Raw genomic sequence first — 15,684 nt, 5'->3', positions numbered from 1 at the left:
ACCAGCAGAGAGTGGTTCACAGTCAACGGAAACAGCCCATCACCTGCATCGCTTCCAGAGGGACCAAGCCCAGGTCCACAATCCAATTAAGAACTGATGTCTCCAACATCAAGGGAACAGTTCCAGAACGAACAGGAAGCAGATGAAAGTCTCCAGAGAGCTTGGACCATGGCACGGAGTAACCCACTGCCTCTCAGCTCTTCTAATCAATCCAGGTTTGTTGTAGAAAGAGGACTTTTATACAAGGAGACTCTTTCTGGTGGACACCAGGAAGACTGGCATCCTCAGAGACAGTTGGTAGTTCCAACTAAGTACCGGGCCAAGCTCTTGAGCTTAGCCCATGATCATCCTAGTGGCCATGCCGGGGTGAACAGAACCAAAGACCATTTGGGAAAGTTGTTCCACTGGGAGGGAATGGGGAAGGATGTTTCTACCTATGTCCAGTCTTGTGAGGTGTGCCAAAGAGTGGGAAAACGCCCAAGACCAGGTCAAAGCCCCTCTCCAGCCACTCCCCATCATTGAGGTTCCATTTCAGCAAGTAGCTGTGGATATTCTGGGTCCTTTTCCGAAAAAGACATCCACAGGAAAGCAGTACATACTGACTTTCATGGATGTTGCCACTCGATGGCCGGAAGCAGTAGCTCTAAGCAACATCAGGGCTAAAAGTGTGTGCCAGGCACTAACAGACATTTTTGCCAAGGTAGGTTGGCCCTCCGACATCCTTACAGATGCAGGAACTAATGGAAAGCCTTTGGGAGGCTCATGGGGTGAATCACTTGGTTGCCACTCCTTACCACCATCAAACAAATGGCCTGCAGGAGAAGTTTAATGGAACTTTGGGGGCCATGATATGTAAATTCGTAAATGAATACTCCAATGATTGGGACCTACTGTTGCAGCAGTTGCTCTTTGCCTACAGAGCTGTACCACATCCCAGTTTAGGGTTTTCACCATTTGAACTTGTATATGGCCATGAGGTTAAGGGGCCATTACAGTTGGTGAAGCAGCAATGGGAGGGGTTTACACCTTCTCCAGGAACTAACATTCTGGACTTTGTAACCAAACTACAAAACACTCTCCTAACCTCTTTAGCCCTTGCTAAAGAAAATCTACAAGACGCTCAAAAAGAGCAAAAAGCCTGGTATGATAAACATGCCAGAGAGCGTTTCTTCCAAGTAGGAGACCAGGTCATGGTCTTGAAGGTGCTCCAGGCCCATAAAATGGAAGCATCGTGGGAAGGGTCATTCATGGTCCAAGAGCGCCTGGGAGCTGTTAATTATCTCAAAGCATTCCCCACCTCAGACTGAAAGCCTAAGGAGTACCACATTAATTCTCTAAAGCCCCTTTTTTTCCAGAGAATTAAAGATTTGTCAGTTTACAGCCCACAGAGGAGATGATGCTGATTGGCCTAAAGGTGTCTACTACGAAGGGGAAAGTGCTGGTGGTGTGGAAGAGGTGAACTTCTCCATGACCCTTGGGTATATGCAGCAACAGCAGATCAAGGAGCTGTGCACTAGCTGCGCGTCGATGTTCTCAGCCACCCCAGGACTGACTGAAGGGGCATACCACTCCATTGACACAGGTAATGCTCACCCATTTAGAGCCCAACCTTACCGGGTGTCTCCTCAAGCTAAAACTGCTGTAGAACGGGAGATCCAGGATATGCTGCAGATGGGTATAATCCACCCCTCTGGCAGTGCATGGGCATCTCCAGTGGTTCTAGTTCCCAAATCAGATGGGGAGATACATTTTTGCATGGACTACCGTAAGATAAATGCTGTAACTTGCCCAGACGACTATCCAATGCCACGCACAGATGAACTATTAGAGAAACTGGGATGGGCCCAGTTCATCTCTACCTTGGACTTAACCAAGGGATACTGGCAGGTACCACTAGATGAATCAGCCCAGGAAAGGTCAGCCTTCATCACACATGTTGGGCTGTATGAATTTAATGTGCTCCTTTTCGGGCTGCGAAATGCACCCGCCACCTTCCAAAAAGTTGTAAATGGTCTCCTGGAGGGATTGGGAGAATATGCAGTCGCCTACCTTGACGATGTGGCCATATTTTCAGATTCCTGGACAGAATACCTGGAACATCTACAAAAAGCCTTCAAGCGCAAAAGGGAGGCAGAAATGACAGTTAAGGCTAAGTGTCAAGTAGGCCTAAACAGAGTGACTTACCTTGAATACCAGGTGGGTCAAGGAACTATCAACCCCCTACAGATCAAAGTGGATGCTATCCAAAAGTGGCCTGTCCCAAAGTCAAAAAAACAGGTCCAATCCTTCTTAGGCTTGGTCAGATATTACAGCGGTTTGTACCACAATACAGCCAAATTGCCGCCCCACTAACAGACCTAACCAAAAAACCCCAGCCAAATGCAGTTCAGTGGACTGAAGAGTGTCAGAAGGCCTTTAACCAGCTTAAAGAGACACTCATGTCTGACCCTGTGCTAAAGGCCCCAGACCTTGACAATCCGTTCCTAGTAACCACAAATGCGTCTGAGCATGGTGTGGGAGCAGTTTTAATGCAGGAAGGACCGGATCAAGAATTCCATGCTGTCGTGTTTCTCAGGAAAAAACTGTCTGAGAGGGAAAGCCACTGGTCAATCAGCAAAAAGGGATGTTACGCCATCATGTACGCTCTGGAAAAGCTATGCCCATACGTTTGGCGACAGCGTTTCCACCTGCAAACTGATCATTCTGCGCTGAAGTGGCTTCATACCATCAAGAACAATAACAAAAAACTTCTTCAGTGGAGTTTAGCTCTCCAAGATTTTGATTCTGAAATACAACACATTTCAGGAACTTCTAACAAGGCGGCTGATGCACTCTCTAGTGAAAGTTTCCCAGAATCAACTGGTTAAAATCTTCCTTGAAATTTGGAAATTGTTAGTTTTTATATAATCAGTAGTATCTCTAGAGATGCATGTGTCTTATTAACTATGTTTTCTCCTAGAGCTCCAGGAAGAAATCACAGCCAGTGTGGAACCGGCTGTCCGACACTATCTGTGATTTGCAAGCCATGTCATAAATATAAAGGGAAGGGTAACTGCCTTTCTGTATACAGTGTTATAAAATCCCTCCTGGCCAGAGGCAAAGTCCTTTTACCTGTAAAGGGTTAAGAAGCTCAGGTAACCTAGCTGGCACCTGACCCAAAATGACCAATGAGGGAACAAAATACTTTCAAATCTGGAGGGGGGGAAAAGGCTTTTGTCTGTCTGTGTAATACCTTTGCCAGGAACAGATCAAGGATGCAAGCCCTCCAGCTCCTGTAAAGTTAGTATGTAATCTAGCTGGAAAATACATTAGATTTTCTTTGTTTTGGCTTGTGAAATTCGCTGTGCTGGAGGAAATGTGTATTCTTGTTTTTGTGTCTTTTTGTAACTTAAGGTTTTGCCTAGAGTGATTCTCTATGTTTTGAATCTGACTGCCTGTAAGATTATCTTCCATTCTGATCTTACAGAGTTGTTCTCTTATCTTTTTTTGTTCTTCTAATAAAGTTCTGTTTTTTTAAGAATCTGATTGGGGTTTTTGGGTCTCAAAAATCCAAGGCTGGTTTGTGCTCATCTTGTTTATTTTCAAGCCTCCCCAGGAAAGAGGGTGTAAGGGCTTGGGGGGATATTTTGGGGAAATAGGAACTCCAAGTGGTCCTTTCCCTGTTCTTTGTCTAAATCACTTGGTGGTGGCAGCATACTGTTCAAGGACAAGGTGGAATTTGTGCCTTCGGAAAGTTTTTAACCTAAGCTGGTAAAAATAAGCTTAGAGGGTCTTTCATGCTGGTCCCCACATCTGTACCCTAGAGTTCAGAGTGGCGAGGGAACTCTGACACAGGGTCAGAAGGCTATACCGAGAAAGAGAGAGAGCTGGGTTCTCACCACTCCATGAAGCTTGAATCGATTGCGGGTCCCAGAAGGTGTTGGTGGCTGAGGGTCCCGAGTGCTGGAGACAGGCAGAGCCCCCAGCATGATCAGTCAGGAGAAGATGAAGTCCCAATGAAACTGATGCAGATTTTGGATCCAGGCATATGAACACTCATGGGTAGGTGTTTTTGTAGAGAAACAACAATGGTTCAAGGGTGTGGAAGTAGAGAAAAGGATAAAGGGAATTTGAACGCAGATATCTTGACTTCTAGGAATAAAGTAAGAGTCAGGCTAACACTAGCTCTAATAATGCAAGCTTTCAAGGCAGGGCCTGGGCAAGTGGAAAGTGAGTGGAACAAAAAAAACCTGTAAGAGATACTGTTTTTCTACCTTGTGTTAGATAATAATGGAATACAGACTGTAGCAGGAACTGCTGAGAAAAGTAAGATATCAGAAGGAATATGTATAAACAAGATGCGGTTGTTGATCATTATTGTCTGTAACAAAAAGTATGAATGCTTGCCCTAATTGTTTATCTAACGGAGACCTGCCTAGGGAGGGGAATCCCTGCCCGTATGTTCTCTCCCATACAATTGCAGTTGCTCATAATAAAGGTGCCTCTGGCTTGTTGCTTCAAACTCAGTAAGGACATTGTTTTCTTCCACAAGGGAGAACACTAGATTTGTTTATCTGTAAACAAGGGAATATACCAAAGTTGTTTTGTTCAGGCTAGACCATGGCAGTTGATCATTCGGGGCTTTGGGTGGTGTTCCTTGGAGGGAGCTCACAATGCAATTAGGAAGCTTCACTATTTTGGATACCAATAAAGGATTTATTATTAGAATTGGTCTGATAACTACTGAACTGGGTGTGTGCAGGAGTGGGTTCATTAACCTCTGGAGCAGAGATCCCACATCATGCAGTGCTTCCCTGGTTTTCTGGTCCCAGAGTTCCATGTGTTTCTTGCCTTGGAATCTCTGTTCTCCATTCTGCAAGCTAATGGAGATGCTACCTTGTCCCATCTTCAATGCAAATGAGGCTGGGAGAGTTTCCTTAATCCTGTCATCCTTATCCCAGGGGTTTAGGTGTGCCTCCCACTGCCTTTTCATTGCTTGTTTTAAGTCTTTCTTCTGATGCAGATTTGGTTCTGCAGGGTGGGGGAGGGTGTTTCCTGAGTCAGAAAGGCTGGGTACTGCACCCCTGGTTCCCCAAGAACACAGAGCTGCTAGGTAACACTTAACAGAGAAATCTTCAATGATCTTAAACACAAAAAGGAATCTTACAAGAAGTGGAAACTTGGACAGATGATTAGGGACAAGTATAAAAATATTGCTTAAGCATTCAGGGGTGTAATCAGGAAGTCCAAAGCACAATTGGAGTTGCAGCTAACAAGGGATGTAAAGGGTAACAAGAAGGGTTTCTACAGGTAGGATAGCTACAAGAAGAAGGTCAGGGAAAGTGTGTGCCCCTTACTGCAACCTAGTGACAGATGATGTGAAAAAGCTGAAATACTCAATGCTTTTTTTGTCTCAGTCTTCACAGATAAGGTAAGTTCCTAGACTGCTGCACTGGGCAGCTCAGTATGGGGAGGAGGTGAGCAGCCCTCAGCCGCGAAAGCACAGGTTAAGGACTATTTAACAAAGCTGGACATGCACAAGTCCAAGGGGCTGGATGCAATGTATCCGAGGGTGTTGACGGAGTTGGTTGATGTGATTGCAGAACCATTGGCCATTATCTTTGAAAACTTGTGGTGATCTGGCCACGTCCTGGATGATGGAAAAAAGCTAATGTAGTGCCCATCTTTTAAAAAGGGAAGAAGGAGAATCTGGGGAACTACAGACCGGTCAGCCTCACCTCTGTCCCCAGAAAAATCATGGAGCAGGTCCTCAAGGAATCCATTTTGAAGCACTTGGAGGAGAGGAAGGTGATCAGGTACAGTCAACATGGATTCACCAAGGGCAAGTCACGCCTGACCAACCTGATTGCCTTCTATGATGAGATAACTGACTCTGTGGATATGGGGAAAGTAGTGGACATGATATACCTTGACTTTAGCAAAGCTTTTGTTACAGTCTCCCACAGTATTATTGCCAGCAAGTTAAAAAAGTATGGATTGGATGAATGGACTATAAGGTGAATAGAAAGCTGGCTAGATTGTCGGGCTCGACGGGTAATGATCAACAGCTTGATGTCTAGTTGGCAGCCAGTATCAAGTGGAGTGCCCCAAGGGTCATTCCTGGGGCCGGTTTTATTCAACATCTTCATTAATGATCTGGATGATGGGATGGATTGCACCCTCAGCAATTGATCGGGGATGGGTGGGGGGAGAGGTAGATACGCTGGAGGGTAGGGATAGGGTCCACAGTGACCTAGACAAATTGGAGGATTGGGCCAAAAGAAATCCGATGAGGTTCAACAAGCACAAGTGCAGAGTCCTTAGAACAGAAGAATCCCATGCACCGCTACAGTCTGGGGACCGACTGGCTAAGCAGCAGTTCTGCAGAAAAGGACCTGGGGATTACAGTGGATGAGAAGTTGGATATGAGTCAGGAGTGTGCTGTTGTTGCCCAGAAGGCTAACGGCATATTGGGCTGCATTAGTAGGAGGATTGCCAGCAGATGGAGGGAAGGGATTATTCCCCTCTATTCAGCACTAGTGAGGCCACATCTGAAGTATGCATCCAGTTTTGGGCCCCCACTACTAAAAGGATGTGGACAAATTAGAGATAATCTAGTAGAGGGAAATCAGGGGCTGGAGCACATGATTTACGAGGAGAGACTGATGGAACTGGGCTTATTTAGTCTTTAGAAGGGAAGAGTAATGGGGGGATTTGATAGCAGCCTTCAACTTCCTGAAGGGGGGCTCCGACGAGGGTGGAGCTTGGCTGTTCTCAGTGGTGACAGATGACAGAACGAGGAGCAATGGTCTCAAGTTGCAGTGGGGGAGGTCTAGGTTGGATATTAGAAAACACTATTTCACTAGGAGGGTGGTGAAGCACGTGAATGGGTTACCTAGGGAGGTGGTTGAATCTCCATCCTTAGAGGTTTTTTAAGGCCCATCTTGACAAAGCCCTGGCTGGGATGAGTTAGTTGGGGTTAGTCCTGTTTTGAGCAGAGGGGTTGAAAAAATATGGTGGGTGCTCATCGCCCATCCCTGATCAACTTTCCCCTTTCCCCCCAGTGATCAGCTGTTTAGCGGCATGCCGGAGGCACTGGGACAGAGCGGGGAGGAGCGAGGGCAGGGTGTACTCAGGGGAGGGGCGGAACAGGGTGGGATGAGGCAGGGCATGGCAGATCGGGGCAGGAAGAGGCGGGGAAGGCATGGGGCCTTTGGGGAAGGGGAGGAGTGGGGGCAGGGCCTGGGGCAGAGCAGGGGAGAGCACCCCTGACACAATAGAAAGTTGCAGCTGTGATAGTCTGTATTCGCAAAAAGAAAAGGAGGACTTGTGGCACCTTAGAGACTAACACATTTATTTGAGCATGAGGTTTCATGAGCTACAGCTCACTTCACGAAAGCTTATGCTCAAATAAATTTGTTGGTCATAGAATCATAGAAGTCATAGAATATCAGGGTTGGAAGGGACCTCAGGAGGTCATCTAGTCCAACCCCCTGTTCAAAGCAGGTCCAATCCCCAGTTTTTGCCCCAGATCCCTAAATGACCCCCTCAAGGATTGAACTCACAACCCTGGGTTTAGCAGGCCAATGCTCAAACCACTGAGCTACCCCTCTCTAAGGTGCCACAAGTACTCCTTTTCTTAATAGAAAGTTGGTGCCTCTGTCTGACACAGCAAGACCAGACATGCTGGGGCTGTGAACTCTCAAGCCTAGGGATGCTAGGGCTCAGCCCTAGCAAGCCCCAAACACAAATTAAGCTCTGGATACTGAGCCAGCCCCCCCCCCCCTCAGACCAGCATTGCTGGAAACACAGGAGGAAGCAGGAACAGGGCACTTAACATATATTCCAGCACAGCCTTTGAAGCTGTGAAAGCACAGGTGTGCTGCTACAATGTGCCTCTGGGAACAGATACAACGATTAAGCTCACAGCAGGCAGAGGCCCTGTGACAGACATGGCTGTTAGCCCCTACTAAATAGCGTGATGCACACACACCAACATCCTAGGTGGGAAAATATTTACCCTGATAAAAGAAATGTCCAGTAGTCGAAACTTATTGTTTCTCTCCTTTGCAAGTGTAAACTACTCTTGTGAAAGCTGGCGTCACCCCGACAGACCAGCCTCAATTTGGCATAAGAAAGGAGAAAGAGAATAAAGGAGTACAGAGGTATAAGTAGGGGACTTACAGCACCATGATTTTTGAGTGCTTTTCACTATCTATCTGCTGGTCAGATAAGTGACAGCCTCCCAAGGCTTCTGCAGCTAAGAGGGTCCCTACGCCTTGTCCCTTATTCGTCTTTCCGCGGAATTGAGTGACCGATCCTGGCTTGGCACCACTGGAATCGAGAGATGCAAGGAGGGTAAGAAGCACCCACACCTGATCTCCTATCTTTAGTGTACACATATTTTGAAATAGAGCTCTATACTTTGTTTTCTTTCTTTGGGATTGTGGCTTCAGTTTTGTAACTTGTTTGTGCGTGTAACATCTCTACATTTAAATAAGTAGGCACTAGCAATTTTGTAACCACATGATTAGAATCTAGCTTAATAAATTTTTGGTAACCATTTATGCATAAGCCTGACTTGTTTTCTCTGGTTTACTGTAAAGCAGCCAACACAATTAAAGAACCTCAGCCGTTTTGGCTCTAAAGCCTGGCCATTAGGTGAGAGTACTAAGAGCCTAGCGTTGAGTTGTGCCGCCTCCACGGGGCAAACTCTTGGGGCACCTGTCAGTCAATCCTGGCTGCCCGCTGCGAAGGAGCTCTGAGCTCTAGCAGTTAAAGTCACGGGTGTGGAGAGGCTCTTAGTGCTGCCATTGGGGCACCTGTCAGTCAGTATTGACTGCCCGCTGCGAAGGAGCTCTGAGCTCTAGCAGTTAAAGTCACGGGTGGTTAGGACCTTGGGGCATCCGTCAGCCTAGCCCGGGCTGCCCGCCGCGAAGGGACAGTGCGTCCTAGCGGTTAAAGTCACGGATGGTATAAACGGGCATAGCTGGCACCTCACCAAACATCCTTGGCCGTCGGCTAACACACAGCAAGACCAGACATGCTGGGGCTGTGAACTCTCAAGCCTAGGGATGCTAGGGCTCAGCCCTAGCAAGCCCCAAACACAAATTAAGCTCTGGATACTGGGCTAAATGGACCATTGATCTGACCCAGTATGGCTGTTTTTATGTTCAGTGTAGACACTACCTATGAGAACTGGAGGGGTTCTTCTGTCAGTACAGGTAATCCACCTCCCCAAGAGGTAGTAGTAGGTGGATGAAAGAATTCTTCTGGCCAACTAGCACTGACTACACTGGGGATTAGAACAGTTTCACTATGCTGCTTAGGGGTGTGGATTTTTCACTCCCCTGAGCAATAAAGCTGGGTCAAGCTAACTTTTTAGTGTAGAACAGGCCCAAATGTGTACTAAAAGAGCTTTAGATAAACTGCATTAAACCCATGTGTGGACACTCTCATTCAAAATTAATATAGCCTTAATTCATGTTAGTTTAATTCCACTTCCAAAGTAAAGCCACTGTAATTCCAAATTAAAGTGTCCACAGACGGGTTTAATGTAGTTTAGCTAATCCACTTTTAATCCACACCTTTAGTTAATTTGGATTAATTTTCTTGAGTATCCCCATGTGAACAAGTCCCCAGGGTGTCAACATTGGCATCAGTACATTTATTCCTAAGTAACTGAAAGAAAGAAAGAAAGAAAGAAAGAAAGAAAGAAAGAAAGAAAGAAAGAAAGAAAGAAAGAAAGAAAGAAAGAAAGAAAGAAAGAAAGAAAGAAAGAAAGATGTTCAGCTGCCTGGCTTTAGTTTTCAGACAGGTGCTCATATATCAGAACCATGGACATGAGAGGAGAGACACCATGCTGTAATGTGAAAACCCAGCCAGAAGAAATTGTTTGGTAATTTTTAATTTATTTTGATAAAAAGTCCTAATTTGAACTGGACAGTTCCAAAGCTTTTAAATCTTTCATGAAAATCTTTTCCTCCCCCTCAGTCTCTTCAGAGCAGCCTTCACCTCCTGGTTCCTTAGGCTGTAGATCATAGGGTTTAACGTGGGGGTGACGACTGTATAAAATAGGGCCACCACTCTGTCCATGTCCGCTACATGGCTGGACTTGGGCTGCAGGTACGTAGCACAGGTTGAGCCATAGAACAAGATGACTACAGTGAGGTGGGAGGAGCAGGTGGAGAAAGCTTTGTGCCTTCCCTCGGATGAAGTTGTCTTCAGGATGGTGTAGAGGATGCAGGCATAGGACACCAGCACCATTAGGAAGGGGATGACAGTGATCATTAGGCTGATCAGTACAATGAAGACCTCGCTCCTGGAGGTGTCCCCACAGGCCAGCTTCAGCACAGGGTGGATGTCGCAGAAGAAGTGGTTGATCTTGTTGGGCCCACAGTAGGGCAAGGAGAAGATGCAAATCACTTTGCCCATGGGCATCAGGATTCCACAGAGCCAGCAGACAGCAGCCATCTTGGCACGGGCTCTGGGATTCATAATGGTGGGGTAGTGCAGAGGGGAGCAGATGGCCCTGTATGCCATGGCGGCCAGCAGGTAGCACTCTGCTGTCCCAAGAGAAAGGACGAAATGCATCTGGATGGTTCTGGATGGCACACCCAGTGAAGGAGATGGTCCTCTCCTCAGAGACAAAGTTGACCAGCATCTTGGGGATGGTGACAGAGATGTAGCAGCTCTCCAAAAAGGACAGGTTCCAGAGGAAGAAATACATAGGGGTGTGGAGGGCCAAGTCCAGCATTGTGATGAAGTTGATGATGCTGTTGCCCATCAGGGAGATGGTGTAGATAATGGAGAAACCTACGCAAAGTAATGCTCGTGTCACTGGATCCTGGGAGAAGCCAAGATAAATGAGTTGGGTCACCGTGCTGTGATTCCTCTGTGCAGTTTCACTGGTATAGCTCATCTGCAGAAGGAAGAGGAAAAAATATTTTGCATGTGGGCATTATGGGCCAGCTCATAGGGACACAGGAATGGAAGGGACCTCCTGGGTCATTCAGGCCAGTCCAATCCAGTCCAGTTCTGGCTACTACAGGTAGCCCTGTCATATCATCCCATTCATAAACTGACCCAGCTCCAGTTTCTAACTGGATAGGTTGTCTGCCCCCCAACTCCTCCGATGGGGAAGCTGCTCCTGTCTATGTGTCTAGTGATCAATGGCTCCATGTCTAATTGGCAGCCGGTGTCAAGTGGAGTGCCCCAGGGGTCGGTCCTGGGGCCGGTTTTGTTCAATATCTTCATAAATGATCTGGAGGATGGTGTGGATTGCACTCTCAGCAAATTTGCGGATGATACTAAACTGGGAGGAGTGGTAGATATGCTGGAGGGCAGGGATAGGATACAGAGGGACCTAGACAAATTGGAGGATTGGGCCAAAAGAAATCTGATGAGGTTCAATAAGGATAAGTGCAGGACCCAGAAGAACCCAATGCACAGCTACAGACTAGGGACGGAATGGCTAGGCAGCAGTTCTGCGGAAAAGGACCTAGGGGTGACAGTGGACGAGAAGGTGGATATGAGTCAGCAGTGTGCCCTTGTTGCCAAGAAGGCCAATGGCATTTTGGGATGTATAAGTAGGGGCATAGCGAGCAGATCGAGGGGCATGATCGTTCCCCTCTATTCAACATTGGTGAGGCCTCCTCTGGAGTACTGTGTCCAGTTTTGGGCCCCACACTACAAGAAGGATGTGGATAAATTGGAGAGAGTCCAGCAAAGGGTAACAAAAATGATTAGGGGTCTGGAACACATGACTTATGAGGAGAGGCTGAGGGAACTGGGATTGTTTAGCCTGCAGAAGAGAAGAATGAGGGGGGATTTGATAGCTGCTTTCAACTACCTGAGAGGTGGTTCCAGAGAGGATGGTTCTAGACTATTCTCAGTGGTAGAAGAGGACAGGACAAGGAGTAATGGTCTCAAGTTGCAGTGGGGGAGGTTTAGATTGGATATTAGGAAAAACTTTTTCACTAGGAGGGTGGTGAAACACTGGAATGCATTACCTAGGGAGGTGGTAGAATCTCCTTCCTTAGAAGTTTTTAAGGTCAGGTTTGACAAAGCCCTGGCTGGGATGATTTAATTGGGGATTGGTCCTGCTTTGAGCAGGAGGTTGGACTAGATGACCTCCTGAGGTCCCTTCCAACCCTGATATTCTATGATTCTATGTGTTCTTGTGGCGACTTTGTTCTTTAGCTTCAATAGCTCATCTCTCTCCCTGGAGTTTACCTCTTTGATGTATTTATAGAGGGCAACCAGATCCTTCTCAGCCTGCATTTTTCTAGGCTAAAAACAACAAGCTCTGATAGTGTTTTTGGTTTCATCAGCTGGTATGAATTGGTGAAGCCACATTGACTTTAATTAAGCTTGGCCAATTTACATCAACATCCATCCATCCATCCCAATACACACTCATTCATCTATCTACCTATCCCCATACACACTCCTGTATCTGTCAAGCTGTCTATTTTAAAAATAAAATACTAACAGAGCACTGTGACTCAGACTTCACCTGTGTAAATCTGGAAGAAGACATTTGACTTCAACATGGTTACTCAATAATTGCCTTTGAATAACTAAGACCCGAATCTGAGCCTTCATGTCTGAATTCTGTTTGTTTTGAATAGTATTCTCCTCTCAGTTCCATGGGGGAAGAGAAAAATCCTACCCAAATGGAACAGATCCCTTGCATATAAAAGAAATTCAAACAACTTTGCAGCAAGTCAGGGTGCCTGTGTATGCCATGGATGTGGTAGAGTCGGTGTATTTCACTTGAATTCTGAGCCTCCCGGGACACAATCCCTTAGGTTCTCTGGGTTTAATTAGGAAGCCTTTGAAGGTAAATTCTAACATACCGCTGGTTTTAAAATTAAACCTAATAGCTATGCCGTCCTGACCCGGAGCAGCTGAAGAAAGAGCCCACATCTCCGAGTAGCCTGAGTGGGCATGTCGGTCAGCCAGCACTGCTGCAGATCAGGCCAGATTCAACTATAAACTCAGGTGTTTGTCTCCATTGTCCCTTTTGGAATTGCCACTTGACAACCCGTCTGTATCTTGGCTGGGTGTTTGCTTATTGGTAACTCTCTGCTTTCCCCGATGTGCTCTCCTTCTTGTTCTGTCACTGTCATAAATATAAAGGGAAGGGTAAACCCCTTTGAAATCCCTCCTGGCCAGGGGAAAGCTCCTCTCACCTGTAAAGGGTTAAGAAGCTAAAGGTAACCTCGCTGGCACCTGACCAAAATGACCAATGAGGAGACAAGATACTTTCAAAAGCTGGGAGGAAGGAGAGAAACAAAGGGTCTGTGTGTCTGTCATATTCTGGTTTCTGCCGGGGATAGACCAGGAATGGAGTCTTAGAACTTTTAGTAAGTAATCTAGCTAGGTATGTGTTAGATTATGATTTCTTTAAATGGCTGAGAAAAGAATTGTGCTGAATAGAATAACTATTTCTGTCTGTGTATCTTTTTTGTAACTTAAGGTTTTGCCTAGAGGGGTTCTCTATGTTTTTGAATCTAATTACCCTGTAAGATATCTACCATCCTGATTCTACAGGGGAGATTTCTTTATTTCTATTTACTTCTATTTTTATTAAAAGTCTTCTTGTAAGAAACTGAATGCTTTTTCATTGTTCTCAGATCCAAGGGTTTGGGTCTGTGGTCACCTATGCAAATTGGTGAGGCTTTTTATCCAACATTTCCCAGGAAAGGGGGGGTGCAAGTGTTGGGAGGATTGTTCATTGTTCTTAAGATCCAAGGGTCTGGGTCTGTAGTCACCAAGGCAAATTGGTGAGGCTTTTTACCAAACCTTGTCCAGGAAGTGGGGTGCAAGGTTTTGGGAAGTATTTTGGAGGGAAAGACGCGTCCAAACAGCTCTTCCCCAGTAACCAGTATTAGTTTGGTGGTGGTATCGGCCAATCCAAGGACGACGGGTGGAATAGTTTGTACCTTGGGGAAGTTTTGACCTAAGCTGGTAAAGGTAAGCTTAGGAGGTTTTTCATGCAGATCCCCACATCTGTACCCTAGAGTTCAGAGTGGGGGAGGAACCTTGACAGTCACACACACGGATACAGCAATCAGACGTGAGACTGCACCTTTTCCTCCCGTAGAGTGGCACACGCATGTGCACACACACACATTGAGCAGTCCTCATTCCCTCCAGCAGGGGCAACACACACACATACACATCTCTAGCATAGCACAGCACACACACACACACGCACACACACATACACGTGGTCTGAATAGACCAGACAGACAATAATATGTGGGAGAAAGGAAGACACATTATCCCCATTCTACAAATGGGAACTAAGGTGCTAAGGGCTGGATTGTTAAAGGTATTTATATACCTAGTGGGATTTTCCAAAAGTGCTTAGGTGCCCCCAACGCTTTGGGATTTAGGTGCCTAAATTATATGACATTTTAAAAAAAATTGCACTAGATACTAACCTTCATCTTTTAGTGCCTAAATACCTTTGTAAATAGACTTCAAGTGACTTAGACTGAAGTTTGTAACAGTGTTAACAGTTGAAGCAAAGTTCTTGGCATCTGTTGGGAGATGAATCAGATTCCCATAATCCTTTGTGGATGAACCAAAGTGCTTATAATGCTCTGTATCCATAATCCTTTGTACTCAGGTGGAATCTTAGTATATTGTTGAACGATGGATTGTGTGTGTCCGCTTGCTTTGGTCTGCTGAACCTTAGAATATGTGTCCCGATGTAGAGAAGACCAAGAATGGGAATGCTTGTTATTGCATATCTCTTCTTTGATTGATGAAATAATGGCTTGTCTTTAGCTTAACAATTGTGTAAACGGAGATGCCATGAAATGAACTTCACAAGTAGAAAGATTATGAGAATGGAATTTATTTTGTCTCTTTTTTGTAAACACGTGGTATAGGCTTGGTCCTGCTTTGAGCAGGGTGTTGGACTAGATGACCTCCTGAGGTCTCTTCCAACCCTAATCTTCTATGATTCTATATAAGAGGGTGAATTTCTGCAAGATAGATGGAACAGAAATGAAGCAGCAGAACTTCCTCCTGGATTCGTGGTATATTAACCTTTACCTTTCTATGTTGTGCTGTTTTGTCTTTGACTAATAAAAATGAACTGAACCTGGGGTATCTGATGTCTCATAAATAACCTAAATCTAACCCTAACAACAGTCAGGAACTGAACACAGTGTGACAGACTATGGAGCTCCTATATCCATCCCCTTTACAAGACCATGGTAAATTTTGTACAAAGTATGCCTGGTGAGATATCATTTGAAAACTCATAATCTGCTGACCATTAGTGTCCTCATAACCGCAAACAGGGGACTTTGAGAAGGGGTTTGTAAGAGGGAGTTGTAATATAATTGCTATGGTTTGGAAAGGCCACATCGCCAGTGCCACCATTGCTCGTCTCCTCCACCAGCACCTTCACCAGACAGACAACCTGACCATGGATGCCTCTATGCAGAGCCTGGTGTGGATTTGCAGAGATTGTGGCCTGCATTTCCCACTCTCAGAAAGCAAGGCTGGGGGGTCCATGCTGGTGAAAGGTGCCTGTTGGTGTAATCTCTCAGGAAGCAGGTGGGAGAGCTAGAGGTGGAGATGCTAGGCTGAGGAGCATCCGTGCCCATGAGGAATTCATTGAGACGATTCATATGGATATGTCCAAGGCTGAGGAAGCTATGCCACTAGACAAAACTTCTG

At 45.9% G+C, this 15,684-nt stretch overlaps 1 pseudogene across 1 annotated transcript; it reads right to left on the bottom strand.

The window, feature by feature from the left end:
• Positions 1–9,945: 9,945 nt before the first annotated feature.
• On the bottom strand, positions 9,946–10,900 carry LOC311529750 (olfactory receptor 10A2-like; annotated as a pseudogene). Its single transcript has one exon. The product of its transcript is annotated as an olfactory receptor 10A2-like (transcript).
• Positions 10,901–15,684: the final 4,784 nt, after the last annotated feature.

The sequence above is a fragment of the Lepidochelys olivacea genome (assembly GCF_965140295.1).
Source record: "Lepidochelys olivacea isolate rLepOli2 genome assembly, chromosome: 13".
Lineage (NCBI taxonomy): Eukaryota > Metazoa > Chordata > Testudines > Cheloniidae > Lepidochelys > Lepidochelys olivacea.
Note: the sequence above shows the minus strand (reverse complement) of the source record. Positions and strands in the feature narration are given on the sequence as shown.